General features: G+C 36.3%; 1 long non-coding RNA gene across 1 annotated transcript; it reads right to left on the reverse strand.

Annotated features, from left to right (window-relative positions):
- Positions 1-1,552: 1,552 nt before the first annotated feature.
- On the reverse strand, positions 1,553-5,340 carry LOC147490501 (uncharacterized). The gene is made up of 4 exons (XR_015197913.1): positions 5,254-5,340; positions 2,760-3,012; positions 2,024-2,153; positions 1,553-1,900 (listed from the first exon to the last, which is right to left on the reverse strand). It is a non-coding gene; the product is annotated as an uncharacterized LOC147490501 (long non-coding RNA).
- Positions 5,341-13,945: the final 8,605 nt, after the last annotated feature.

Genomic DNA, 13,945 nt, shown 5'->3' on the forward strand with positions numbered 1-13,945 from the left:
TATCTAGCTTGTATAATAGTTTTCTTAGATTTATGGTGATTTAGCGGCAAATTTTCGAATAAGAATATATTTTTATTGAAAATAAACCGAAATACGTTAATGAGCAACGATTATAGTGCATAAGTACTTGGAAACTAAGGGATCAAATTGAGATAGCATCTTCACATTGTGGTTTAGAATACTAATCCGTAATTTTCAAATAAAATTATCTTAAACTCGATCTAGCTTGTATAATAGTTTTATTAGATTTATGGTGATTTAGCGGTAAATCATCACCATTCGGCTTACGTAATGTGTACAAATCACTAAAACAGATTCATTGTTTCTATATCCTCAAAGAATACACTACTCCCACTTGAAAAGATTTTTTACATGAACGTGTCCTACGAACAAGTGTCATTATATTAAATTATTCTAAAAAATATTAGCAATTATGCATAGCTATGAGATATGAAAATTATACTAATTACTCATTTAAATTTCTTGACCACTCTCTATAAAAAGGAAGCACCAAGCCTTGATAAAACTCATCGACTTCTTTTTATTGTTAGGTTTAATAATAGAAGTTTGATTGAAGCTTTGTGAGAATACCCAATATGACGAAGATAATATTGAAGCTACTTGAATAGCAAGACATTCCCAATTACAATAAAAGAATTATAATAAACACTATTTAAAATGCAAAACTATATTTGTTGAGACATTTATTCCCCCTACATATAATACAAATATATTTTAGGATTATTAGTTTAATGGATTTGCATCAAGTTTTTAATTTTCCATTAATTATTCTTTGAGGTTAGTTTAATGTAGTACGATGCATCCAGTTTCCAATTTCTCATTAATTATTCTTTGAGGTTAGTTCAATGCAATTGCATCAAGTTTCCAATTTCCCGTTAATTATTATTTGAGGTTAGTTTAGTGCAATTGCATCCACTTATTTATGATTTTCCGTTAGTTATCCATTAAGATTAATTCAGTACAATTGCATCAAGTTTTCGATGTTTTGTTAATTAGTCTTTGAGATTAGTTCATTGCATTTGCATACATGTTCCAATCTCCCGTTAATTACTCTTTGAGGTTAGTTCAATACATCTGCATCCAGTTTCTGATTTCCCGTTAATTGCTTTTCTAGATTAGTTCGATAGTTTATAATTTGTTTGCATACATCACTACACCATAAGTGGTGTTTAGCAACAATTATAATCGTTGCTTATATTTTTACTAACGCTTATATACGTTATTTCTGGGGTGTTACAGTCATTTAGGCAAATTTAGTAACGGATATATTCGTTACGTATATTAATTTAGTAACGGATATATTCATTACGTATATTAATTTAGTAACAGTTATATTCGTTGGTAATTATTTTGTAACAGATAGTCAACTATTGATTGTCCACAGAAATATTTCATTTCTAACGGATATAAGTGTTAGTGAAGTTTGGGGCCCTTTCATTACTAACATTTAGCGTAATAGATATAACCGTTACTAAAAAACAATCCAGTGCAAAAAAAAATTATTTTTTCTGGTGCCAAAAGATTTCCACCCTGTACGGAGCTACATCACATCTGATTATCCACAATCCATCTTACATACAAAAATATTACATTACATTACAACTCAAGTAACAAGTGAATAAAAGAAAACCCGACTCGGTTAACATTATAAAATTAAAGACACCAATCCAAATCCAAATTTACAGAACAAACCCTTGTAAAAATGAATTAACCTAATCGTATCCATCCAAAGTTACAACAACAATTGTAAGACAATATAATAGAAACTGACAAACACTAACAAGCTAACACAACTACCAACTCGACCATTGAGAATATGCCAAGTACCAGTCAGAAGTAGCACCACCATCTTCACCCTTACATTGTTGGATGTGTATACCTGTTTTTACCAAAAAAAATTCGCCTTAATCTCATACTTCCCACATAAAAGAATATACCACAAAAAGTTGAAGCCTAAAATATAGTTTAATACCACAAAATGACGTAACAGACATATTATTACCTCAATGAAGGCATTAGGATGTGCATAGTTCCGTTTCTCTGATAATCTCAAATGTATTATGTAGCAATGCCGCAATATCAAATGTACCTCTCGTATTGCTTTGAGAACAGCCATGTCTGCATTCAAATTCCTACGTGCCAAAGAAGTGTTTATCCATCATAAAGTAATCCGTTGATTACTAACAAATAAGGATACAAGCAAACAATTAAACTCATGCACCTAAGAAACAACCGAAATTCAGATGTCTAAACTTGTATTGTGAAAAATAAATCTCCTTGTTCAATCACTTAGTAAGCTTAACCTACACATACCCAAATCTATTTTACTTGATTCACCCTCCCTAAAAGATCACATGGATTCAGCATGCATACCATGAGTCTGCCATGGTAGAAAATAAATTAGACAAAAAGGTTCTCTCACCAAGGCTTAAAACATAATCTAAAAAGCACTACCTCAACATTATCACACAATTCTTATAACACCTTAACAACACCTCGTCCTTACCATGATGATTTCCCACAACGTATTCGAAATGTAGAGCAACTACCACTCAAACACCATAATGCTAATGAGTCATCCATTTTCCAAGTGAATTAAATGCAAAAAACAATATCTAAACACTACCAACAACCCATTTCCTTCATAAGAACAAATTAAGTTTGTAATAATTTCTTTCAGTAAGGCAAGTAATTTCTTTTTTCTAATGACAAAAAAAAAGAGTACACAAAAAACTAACTTTAAAGGGTATTAAAAGAACTTCGCTACACACCCAAGATTTGAGCAAGAACAATACCTGAAGGTGAACTTGGATTTCATTCTTCTAAATCTGATGACTCAAAACTAAATTTACCATGTCTAGACAGAATAGATTATATCAACGTAAGAAGTAAATGTACCATGTCTTTGGATTTCATTCTTCTGAATCTGATGACTCGAAACTAAAATTTTGCCTTGCCGTCATCACATAAATAATCATTGTTTCCCACACCCTTTAAAACATAAGGAAATCAGTCAGTGTGCCAATTCTTCATCCTCTTCAGGAATGAAATAAGAGAAAGAAAAACAAATATTAGAGGCACACACACACTAAATCATTCATAACAAGTTATTGCAGTGTAAGGAATTATTCATAACAAGTTATTGTAGTGTAAGTTATTGTATATTGATTGATAGAGCAAGGCCTATGGCTTGAGAGATAGGCAAAGTGAACCCGCCACTGTCAGCTGGTTTAGGAAGATGCCTACTTGTTCAACTGGCTCAAAAGGCATTCATACACAACCCAGGGAGTCATACTCACTTGGCTGTATTCAAGCACGAGGCGATCGAGGTTTACGGCTTATGAGGGATCGGAGGAGGGAGAAGATCTTTTCACGGGGGAAATCCGTATGTTAAAGAACCAGTGGGCTCAACCCTTTGAATGGATTCATTGTCAATCCTTCACACAAGTGCTAAACAGGTCTATCAATCTACCCTATTTGGGGCATACCAAGAGAATGAGGTGGTTTACTACATCAGCACTCAAATTCTTTCCCCTGAAGCAAGTAGGCAATCTCACATCGGGAAGAACCTCTCTACGGTACCTTTATGTGATCACTAAACAAACGTACCTCTTTCCTTTGAAGGTGGCTGACTCACAAGTATCGCCAGATGAATACTGAGATCACTAGTAGATTATGGCAGTTCATGTTCGAGGCGGGGATCAAGTTACATAAATGAGAGAGGCTATCCGGCGATCCAGTATGGAGGTAAAGCCAAGGTAAGCTTTAGCTTCGTTTTCGGTTTGATGTTTGTGGCGAGGCAAGGGTTTACCAATTTATTTTCTAACCAATCACCATTGGAAAGCACCCCGAGAGAAAGCAAACTGAAGAAGGAAAGACATCAATCAATCATAGTGGGAAGCACCACAAAAGCCGCTTACTAAGAGTCGCTTATTTAAAGGGGGCATTTCGACAACAAGCATTTGTAGCAGTAGCCTAGCTCAAATAAGAAAGTGCTTGGGATTTATTATAAGATAGGGATTCATTCCTAAGAGCAGCACCAATAAGTAAGCATGGAAGTCCTAAAAAATATCGAAAGTGCCATCCTCGGTTCGGATATAGCAGAATCCGGTAGCCGACTCTCATTACGAGAAGGAAACCTACCTTAAGAGAAAAAGAAAAAATCTAGCAATGTTCTCGAAGTAGCTATCAACGGCAGAGGAAGTTGCTAGCACTATCTAACGACTCTATTTGTACTAGTGTCTACAAGCTTCAAGCGCTCTAGGAAGGGCTCAACTCAATCCCAACATGGTTCTTTGTAACTGGACGAATTCGGTTGTCACACATAAAATAGATATATAAGGGGATTGTTCTTAAAGTATGTTATTATGTTCCTTCTTTAGGCTGGAAAAGCCTTTATATAGAAAGTGTTGAAAAAGGCAGGAGCGTGAGTCTGGTAACTCTTTACTACTACATCTTTTTTTTACACACAATCGGACAGCCGAGCTCCCAACTTGGACTCTCTTTCAAAGCAATCACATTCTATATAAAGCTCATAATAAATGAATACCAAAAGGAACAGTACATAATGATGGAATATCAAGTACTCAAATTGTAAATAAAACTAACTAGTGAAACTCTTGAAACTGACATTGATACAAACCCGTTACTTGCTAAATGAAACTGACTACAGTCTATAGACAGTGATATAACCCCGTTACTTGCTAAATTCATTGCAGAATACTAGACTAGCTAGTAACATACTAACATGGTCCATAGACATAGTTCACTGACAAACTAGTGGCATACGGTCAAGTCGCTCCTAAGTTGTCTGTGTACAAAAAATGAAAGCAGACACGACTGAGCCATTACCGCACACTACTCGAGCTGCGTTCACACTAATAAGGCACTCGATGTCTAACTTACTTGAAATTCAAATCTCAATCTTGGCAATTGCTAGCAACTTGTTAGAGTATTTGAGTCATTGCAATAAGCATTAAATTAAATAAAATTGCTGAAAAATCGTAAACAATGATCTTAAAGCATGGTCCAATTTTGTATGGCACTGATTTCATGACCATACAGGCATAAGACTAATTAGTACACTTACAACTTACAACTACATGTCGATGTGTAATCAAGTAAACTAGACAGAAATTAGCTGCAAAGGTATAAATACATCTAAATTGATAATGAAATTGACATATAAATCAAAGAGGAACCACGCAGTTGCGTATATTGAAAGGAAGTTACCTGATCTTCGTACACTACTTCAGTCCCAAAAATCAAAATCAAAATAGGAAAGAATGAAGAAAGCAAAACGAGTTGCATATGTGTCCTACAACAAAAATATAAAATTTTCAGTGAGTAAAACTTTTAGCCATTCAACGACAGATGTGTCAGGTTCTACATGGCCAGAAGTGAACATGGATCCAATTTATTTGAATAGGCTACTTACCTAGCTCAATCAATAAAGCAACCCCCGCTATTAAGTATTAAACCAACATAGATTTAAACTTTCACCTCAGAGTTAAACTTAGAATACTCGGTGAAGATTCCCCTGATTAACCTAGAGATGGGCGCTGTCTTCTTCTACCTTTGAATGTGCCACCACAAAAAAAAAATTAAAAAAAAAAAAAAGATCTCGTGAGAAGAGGGTTTGATGAGAAGAAGATGAGATGAGTGTTTGATAATTGAGAAAAACATAGGGGTTTTGAACGATTCTTCTTCAGTTCAGAAGTTATCCCTATGATAGCAAATGATAGTTATTCACCCAAATCTAGGGTTAATTGGGCGGCTTCAGCAACAGAAAGGGAAAAGTTGAGTTTTTTAGGTTGCTTTGTTGAAGTGAAGCAATGCATAGAAAGGGGGATTTTGGATGGCGACAAAAAATGGTAAAGATTACAAAGGCTTTGATTTGTGTGAAGATGGGAAACGCAGGTTTGAAAGAGGATTGAAGAGATCGAGATAGCGAACCATAAAAAAAAAAGAGATAGACGAGAATGTGGAATTTTGATCCTCACTTAATTTATCTTATGTTTTTGGTCACAAAAAAACAACTAGGGTTGCTGCCCAGAATCGAACTGGGGACGTTGAGCAAGTAAACTATCGGTCGGCGACCGATTGCACTTAAATTAGTTGTTGTACTCGGTGTTTTCTAAACGGATATTGCGTTAGGTTATATAAGAAAAAGTTTATAAAATAATTTAAAGAATAAAAAGAAATAAAGTAACAGATAACCTGATCACTAACGCTTATATCCGTGACAACACTGCTTACGAATATATCCGTTAGTAATGAAAAATTTGGTCTGTTACAGATTTACCATTCTGGTGTAGTGCATGTAAGAGTCTGTTTTTATAAACTCACTTTCATTTTAGGTTCCTAATTACTCGTAATTACTAATGTGAGAAGGCTAAAAAAGTGGACATTTATGCTTTGAGGTCAGTGCGATGCAGTTACATCCGACTTTCGATTTCTAGTTAACTATTTTTTTAGATTATTTCAATGCATTTGCATCTAATTTCTGATTTCCCGTTAGTTAATTTCTGATTTTAGTTTAATGCAGTTGCATCCAGTTTTTGATTTTTAGTTAATTATTTTTTGAGGTTAGTTCAATGCAGTTGCATCTAATTTCCGATTTTATGTTAATTGTTCTTTGAGGTTAGTTCAATGCATTTGTATCAAGTTTTTGATTTCTCGTTAATTATTTTTTGAGGTTAGTTCAATGCAGTTATATCAAATTTATAATTTACCGTTAATTATTTATTTAGGTTAGTTTAGTGCAGTTTCATTCATTTTTCAATGTTTCATTAATTAGTCTTTGAGATTAGTTCATTGCATTTAGATATAGTTTCTGATTTCCTGTTAATAACTCTTTAAGGTTAGTCCAATACATCTGCATCTAGTTTCTAATTATTTATGCTTTGAGGTTAGTTCGATACAATTATATCCGACTTCTGATTTCCCGCTAACTATTCTTTAAAGTTATTTCAATGCATTTGCATTTAGTTTCCGATTTCTCACAAATTATTCTATGAGGTTAGTTCAATGCAGTTGCATTCGGTGTTTTATTTTATGTTAATTATTTTTTTGAGTTAAGTTCAATGCATTTGCATCCGGTTTTCGGTTTCGATTAATTATTATTTGAGGTTTGTTTGATGTGTTTGCATACCGTTTCGATTTTCTGTTAAATATTTTTCAAATATTTGCATCCAATTATAATTTCCGTTAGTTATTTCTGTCATTAGTTTAATACAATTTGCATAAAGTTTCGATTTCCCATTAATTACTCATTGAGCTCAGTTATGTATTTGAATCCAGTTTTCGATTTTCTTATAATTATCCAATGTGGTGTGTAATACAACTTCTACTGATCCATCTGTAGTGTCCTTGCAAACATGACATAAAAAATAAATTATGCTTAATTTACTATGTGGGATCATCGAAGATTATCCAGTTCCCGATTTCTCGTTAATTATTCTTTAAATTATGCATGACTCATTATGTGGAATCTTCAAAGATTATCTACGAACGGGTGCTGTTATATTAATTATTCTGAAAAATATTTGCAAATATGTAAAACTATTATATATTGATATTATATTGATCAATCAACCAAAATTTTTATAACGTGAAAATCTCACTCTCCATTAAAAAAAACATAACTCGCCTTTGATAAAACCCTTCAACTTCATTTTGTTGTTTAATAATAGAAGTTTGATTGAAGTTTTATGAGATTGCCTAATAAGTCTATTAAATATTTTGTGGGCTGAAAATGCTTTACAAAATTTTCAAATTAGAATATATTTTTATTGAAAATAAACCGAAATACATTAATGACCAACGATTATGGTGTATAACTACTTGGAAACTAATTAAGATATCAAATTGAGATAGCTTCATCACTTTGTGGTTTAGGATATTAATCCGTAATTTCAAATAGAATTATCTTAAACTCGATCTATCTTGTATAATAGTTTTATTATATTTATGGTGATTTAGCGGCAAATTTTCGAATCACAATATATTTTTATTAAAAATAAACCGAAATACGTTAATGAGCAGTGTTTCGACCAAATATGATCAAAACACCAAGTGTTGATGAAAAAGACGAAGAACGTAGAAAAGTAATTAGAAAAATGATGGTGATCGGGGAATGATGAGATTGTACCTTTGCGGTTGCCCTCACATTACCCAAATTATCGGTGGGATCAAGTCTCAAGAGCGTAGTTGAATGAAAAATAGATTTGTATTTATATAGGTAGAGTAGAGAATCCTTGTAGTTCAAGTATTCTTGTAGCTTGAGTCATTGTGATAGAATATAACTCTCAACTGATAATTATCTCTTTGATAAGAAATGAATCTGGACATAAATCAATGTACATTAGTGGCAAGCCATGTGGCTAAGGTTCAGCCTTAGACACATGAGTTAATGGGCCTGTACATTGATCCATGATATTGCGAATTAGGCTTTAGCCCTGTTGATTAAATGAATAAAATAGAGACCCCTACTAATGGACGTTTGCCACGTAGGTGGGGGTCGAAACACCGCCCCCTCTTTGTCAGGTGAACAAAGTTCACATGGCAAAGAAGAGAAGAAAAATCACGGAAAACGTGAAATAATAAAAGAGTAAGTGGAATGTATAACAAAGTATCGTGTGAACGTAAATGATAGGAAAATGAACAATCGGAAATTTTTTTGTGAATTATCGGAAATGAAATAATGTCAAATTAACATATACGAGACGCAGTGTAGTTAAAAAATGACTAAAAAATGCACATAAATTTTTTTGAAAGAAATTGATTGTTGAAAACTGGACCGAACGCATTACGTGACCATATACGAAAGTTGATTTCGACGCCACGTACCACAGGAATAGCGATACTAGGATTAGACCGATTAAATTAAACGTAGGGGCAGTATAGTAATAATAATAATAAAAGGAATTTAAAACGTAATTGGACTCAAAGTGTCGGATAAGATAAGAATTGAGTGTAGAGATGAAGTCGGAGTTGGAGAAGAATCCCACCAAAGTTTGGAAAACCTCATGAAACCTATATAAGTCTTTGTAGCCGCACATCCCATCTCATAAAAATAAGGCTCAATCAACCGAGAGGCGTAGGCGTATAAAGCGTAACCGTCCGTTTGGATGGAAGTCTTGGCTTTGACTAGCAGTGCGTTTTCTCCATCAGCTCATCTCACCCCTTCGCCCGTTACACTATTGCCGATATTGCTAGATATCGACCATGGACCATTGTTGATGCGCTTGTTTATGTTCTTTTTCTGCGCTAAAGGTCATCGGGGAATCGTTGGATAGGCGTCTTCAGTTCTATGAAACCCGAGATCGCAAGCTTCGGTGAAGCAGAGATTCATGCCCGGTGTGGAACGGGATAATCTCTTCTTTTTATAGGAAAGCTTAGCTTTCACGTTTGAGATGGCTTATCTTTTGAAGACTCATTTACGAATATGATGAGCTAGAACTTGCTTTTGGAATCGATAATTGCTACCGGCTTGAAAAGAAACGAGTTTGGAGGTTTAGACCCACGGTGATGATCCGCTAAACCTTGCTAAAGCCTGAATACAAAACATTATTTGTTCGGAGACACTTTTGTTGTTTTGGCGGGACGGATTGGATGGTTTATCAAGCTGATGTCTTCTGCTCTTGCATTAGTTCATTGGAATGGTGTTTTTTTTTGAACTGTTGAAGCTCGGAGAGGAGCCATTAATGGCGTCGACCTCGATTTTGTCGTATAACAATGGCGTTTTGGGTATCGGTGGATAGGGGTTTTCTGAGAGAACCAAACCGCTGGTTTTTTGTGTAAAGGTTGCGGTGGTGGCTGTAGTGGTGGCGGATTGAAAAAGTGGTGATGGAGCTAGAAGATGAAGCGATAACAAAACCGAACTTGGTTTTGGGCTTGGGTCAAGACTAAGTGGGTCGGTTGGGTTTGGGCCCGGATTCTATTTTAAGTTGTGTGGGTCGCGTAATTTAAATGTTTTGTTTTGGGCCCAATTTAATTAAGTTTTGGGACCCGGTTCTATTTTGTTTTGTTGGGCGGTTTCCCGCTTTTTGTCCCGATTTTCGACCTATCGACCCGATGCTATGTGCTTTTTCAGGTAGAAACTACCGTAATATCTGGATGAAATATAATCGAGAAGAAAAAACTTCGATGGCGACGCTTGAGACTTGGTGAGGTGGAAAGAAGGTGGCAGAATCTGGCGACTATCACGGAACGCGTCGATGGTCGCTTAAGGAAATACAGAAAATACTAGGACTCGAGAAATTTGAGATGGATGAAGTGTACGAGTTTGAAACGGAAGTCGAAGAAGATGAAGTAGTAATGGCTTACACACAATTAAATTGCAGGAACGCAATTCCGTTGAGCAAAGAAATAGCGCAATTACTGGAGTGGTGGCAAATTGCACCGGGACAACTGCCAATATCGTTCTGGCTAATCTTTACGAGAGCGCACCGTTTACAAAATGAATTTAACAGAAGGTTCGGGGCTCAAGAAATCTTCGCGTTGATACGACCGAAAGCCATACTGACGAAAGGGTACATAAAATTTGAAATTGAATTCAAGGATTCAAATAGAAGTTTTAAAGGTTTCAAAAAAAGTATCGCCCGGATGGGATAGATTTTGTACGCTTGCGAGGAAGTGGAATCCGGCCGAGTTTAAAGTGCGAACAAATTCGAGGTAAGCCAAAACATAAGTATTGAAAACTATACTCTGATTAAACTGTTGACTAACACGAGTTATTTTTGTGTCTAACAGAAAACGCGAGTATACTACCAGACATTGAATTGGACAAGGAAGTGGAGAGCAATCTTCGGTTCTTCTTTCATGAATGCTCGATGAAAGATTGGTAGATCTGAGCTACTTTGATGATATCGTCGATTTCGAAATTATGGGGGGGTATCGAACAACGGCCCGATAGGTCCAAGGAGACACAAAGCGAAATGGCAAAGAAGAATAAGAGTCTCGAAATGCAATATTCGGCGGCGGTGATGATAGTGAAAAAGAAGATGGAGCGGAGTTAACACGGCGAGAATTAGTCTTTGAGTTTGCCAAGCAAAAAAAAGTGAACTGTACAAAGAAGATGTGCCACAAGAAAGCGGGTGACGGAGACCAAGAGAGACAACCCACGGTACAATGTATGATGCCTCGAGGGGCGAGACTACAATGCACCAAACATCGGACGAAATATAATACATCACGGAACACCAAGAGGAAAAGGTATGCACCGTAGAAAACATAAATATGTAAAAGTGTGGTGAAATGTAATATCTCGTTACGGTTTGGTATATCTGAGGAAAAGAATGAAACAGTGATCTGGACAAAAGATAGTGCAATGATCACAAAGTCGGTGAAAGAAAATAAGCGGCAAAGCAAAATGCGGGAGCAACGAATCCAACAATCAGCGGCAAGTGGCGTCGGGGGGGTAATACTACGCATGGAGGAAAACCACGAGAATCTGTTAATGGTAAGTTGATCGTTGATTTTTTATTATTGCGTTAGGGCCGGTAAAGAAATGAGTGTCAACACTAATCCGATGAAATTGGTAGTTGAAGCGAGAGATGTTCAAGTCCGGAAAAGCGAAGTGAAAGAGTCGCCGGGATTACGCCAATGAAAGGGCTCAAAAATATCAAAAATGTGACCAGAATCACGGAGAACATCGGAGAATATAATGAGCAATGTCAATGATCTTCGATAGTATAAACCAGGTATGATAGTATTATTTTTATCAGTTATTGCAAACTTGTGTTTAAGTCAGAAAAATGATGAACTCAGATATATATATATATATATATTTTTTTATGAGTTAAAAGCGGGCGGTGAAATGCAGGCCAAAAAGAAATTCATGAAAAAGTCGTGAAGAAAAATATCGTTACGAATGAAGTCAATGCCTTAGAAGAAAAAAAAAAAGCGAAGATACTCAACCAAAAATTGGAAGAGGCAAACAAAGCGTTAAAGCGGAACCATCAAAAAAGTTAGAAGGCGAAAACAAAAACTTAACCGGCCGGACGGAAGAAGAAGGAGGAGATGGCGTCACGAAGAATTTGGGAAAGCACGTGAGATAGCGGAGGAACACAAACACTTAAAAGCAGATGTGATAGAATTGAAGTCACTTTCGTGGCGACCAAAGATCGAGGAACTTAAGCGTGCAAAAAGAGGTTGAGAAAAAATAACAAGCGAATGATGATTTAAGCGAGCGGCTCGGCCAAGATCATGTGCAAATGGCACTGCTTGTGAATCGTCCGTAAGACAAGCCCCGTGAGAGACTTTAGTAGAAGCGGAGATGAACTAGAACGTGAGAAGATGAATTACAAAGATTTGTACGAGTTGTATATGCGAAAAGTTGGGAAGAAACCATTGGATTTTCCCAAACCAATGAACATGTGATTGCGAGTATGTAATACCGTAGAGCTAAAAATTATTTTTATGAAAATAAAGTATGTGTTGGCTATTGAATATCAGTGTGATGTCAAATAACATACCTATGGAAAACTGACAATGTTGTTGAAACGCCCCCAATGCTAACTTTAAGCTTGCAAAATTAGATTGAGCGAAAAAATGCTCCGATCTTGAGCGTGAAGCGAAGCGGGGCACTTCATCGGATGTTGACAGCGCCGAAAAGTAGTACCCGACTAAGCGGCGTAAAATCGTTCAATTTAGGCGGACGAAAAGTAAATGTGGTAAGTTTCGTCCGGATTTTGTCGTAGCGATATCGACTAAGCGGCGTAAAGCGTTCAACAGGCGTGAAATTAAGCGTGGTAATTTAAACGATTTTTTAAATAGCGATAGTAACGACTAAGCGGCGTAAAAGCGTTCAAACTTAGGCCGACAAAGCTAAGCGGTAACCGTCAGATTTTTGGTGTAGCGATAGTAATGAACTAAGCGGCGTAAAAGCGTTCAACTTATTAGGAGTCGCGTGGTAATTAAACGGCGGTAATTTCCGATTTTATCATAGCGATAGTAGCGACTAAGCGGCGTAAAAGCGTTCAAACTTAGACCGGCAAAGCTAAGCGTGGTAATTTCGCCGATTTTGTTGTAGCGATAGTAATGAACTAAGCGGCGTAAAAGCGTTCAACTTAGGATCGACGAAATTAAACGCGTGGTAATTTCGCGGATTTTTTGTTATAGCGATAGTAATTGGGTAAAAGCGTTCGACTTTACCGACGTAAAAATTAAGCGTGGTAATTTCGCCCAGATTTTGTTGTAGCGATAGTAGCGAACTGCGCGTAAAAGCGTTCAACTTAGGCCGACAAAGCTAAGCGTGGTAACCGTCAGATTTTGGTGTAGCGATAGTAATGAACTAAAGCGGCGTAAAAGCGTTCAACTTAGGTCGACAAAGCTAAGCGGTAACCGTCGGATTTTGGTGTAGCGATAGTAATGAACTAGCGGCGTAAAAGCGTTCAACTTAGGCGGCGAAATTAAGCGTGGTAATTTCGCGGATTTTGTCGTAGCGATTATAAGGTTCGCTAAAACCAAAATCATACCATTGAACGAAGTGAAATAAGCGCTTCTTTATTGATTCCGAAGTCTTACAAAATGCAAAGATAACAACGGAAAATACATGCAGGCGGTAACAAACTAGATATTGTATTATTTTATTTCTCCAGGATAACGGAAAAACACAACTAAAATCTACTTATAGAACTTGCGCAGATGAAACGCATTCCACGGCTTATCGAGAACATTCCCATCTAAATCTCGGAGAAAATAAGATCCTTTGGTGGTAGGGCGATCTATGATGTATGGACCTGTCCAATTTTCTCCAAATTTACCGGAATCTATCAACCTCGTCTTTCGACAGAGTACCCAGTCATCTTTCTCAAACACTTTAAGTCTAACTTTCTTGTCATATTTTCGTTTCATATCAGCTTGATAACGAATTAACTGTTGAAGACCCACATCTCTTGTCTCATCTATCAAGGCTTTG

This window comes from Coptis chinensis, chromosome 6 (genome assembly GCF_015680905.1).
Source record: "Coptis chinensis isolate HL-2020 chromosome 6, ASM1568090v1, whole genome shotgun sequence".
NCBI classification, from domain to species: domain Eukaryota; kingdom Viridiplantae; phylum Streptophyta; class Magnoliopsida; order Ranunculales; family Ranunculaceae; genus Coptis; species Coptis chinensis.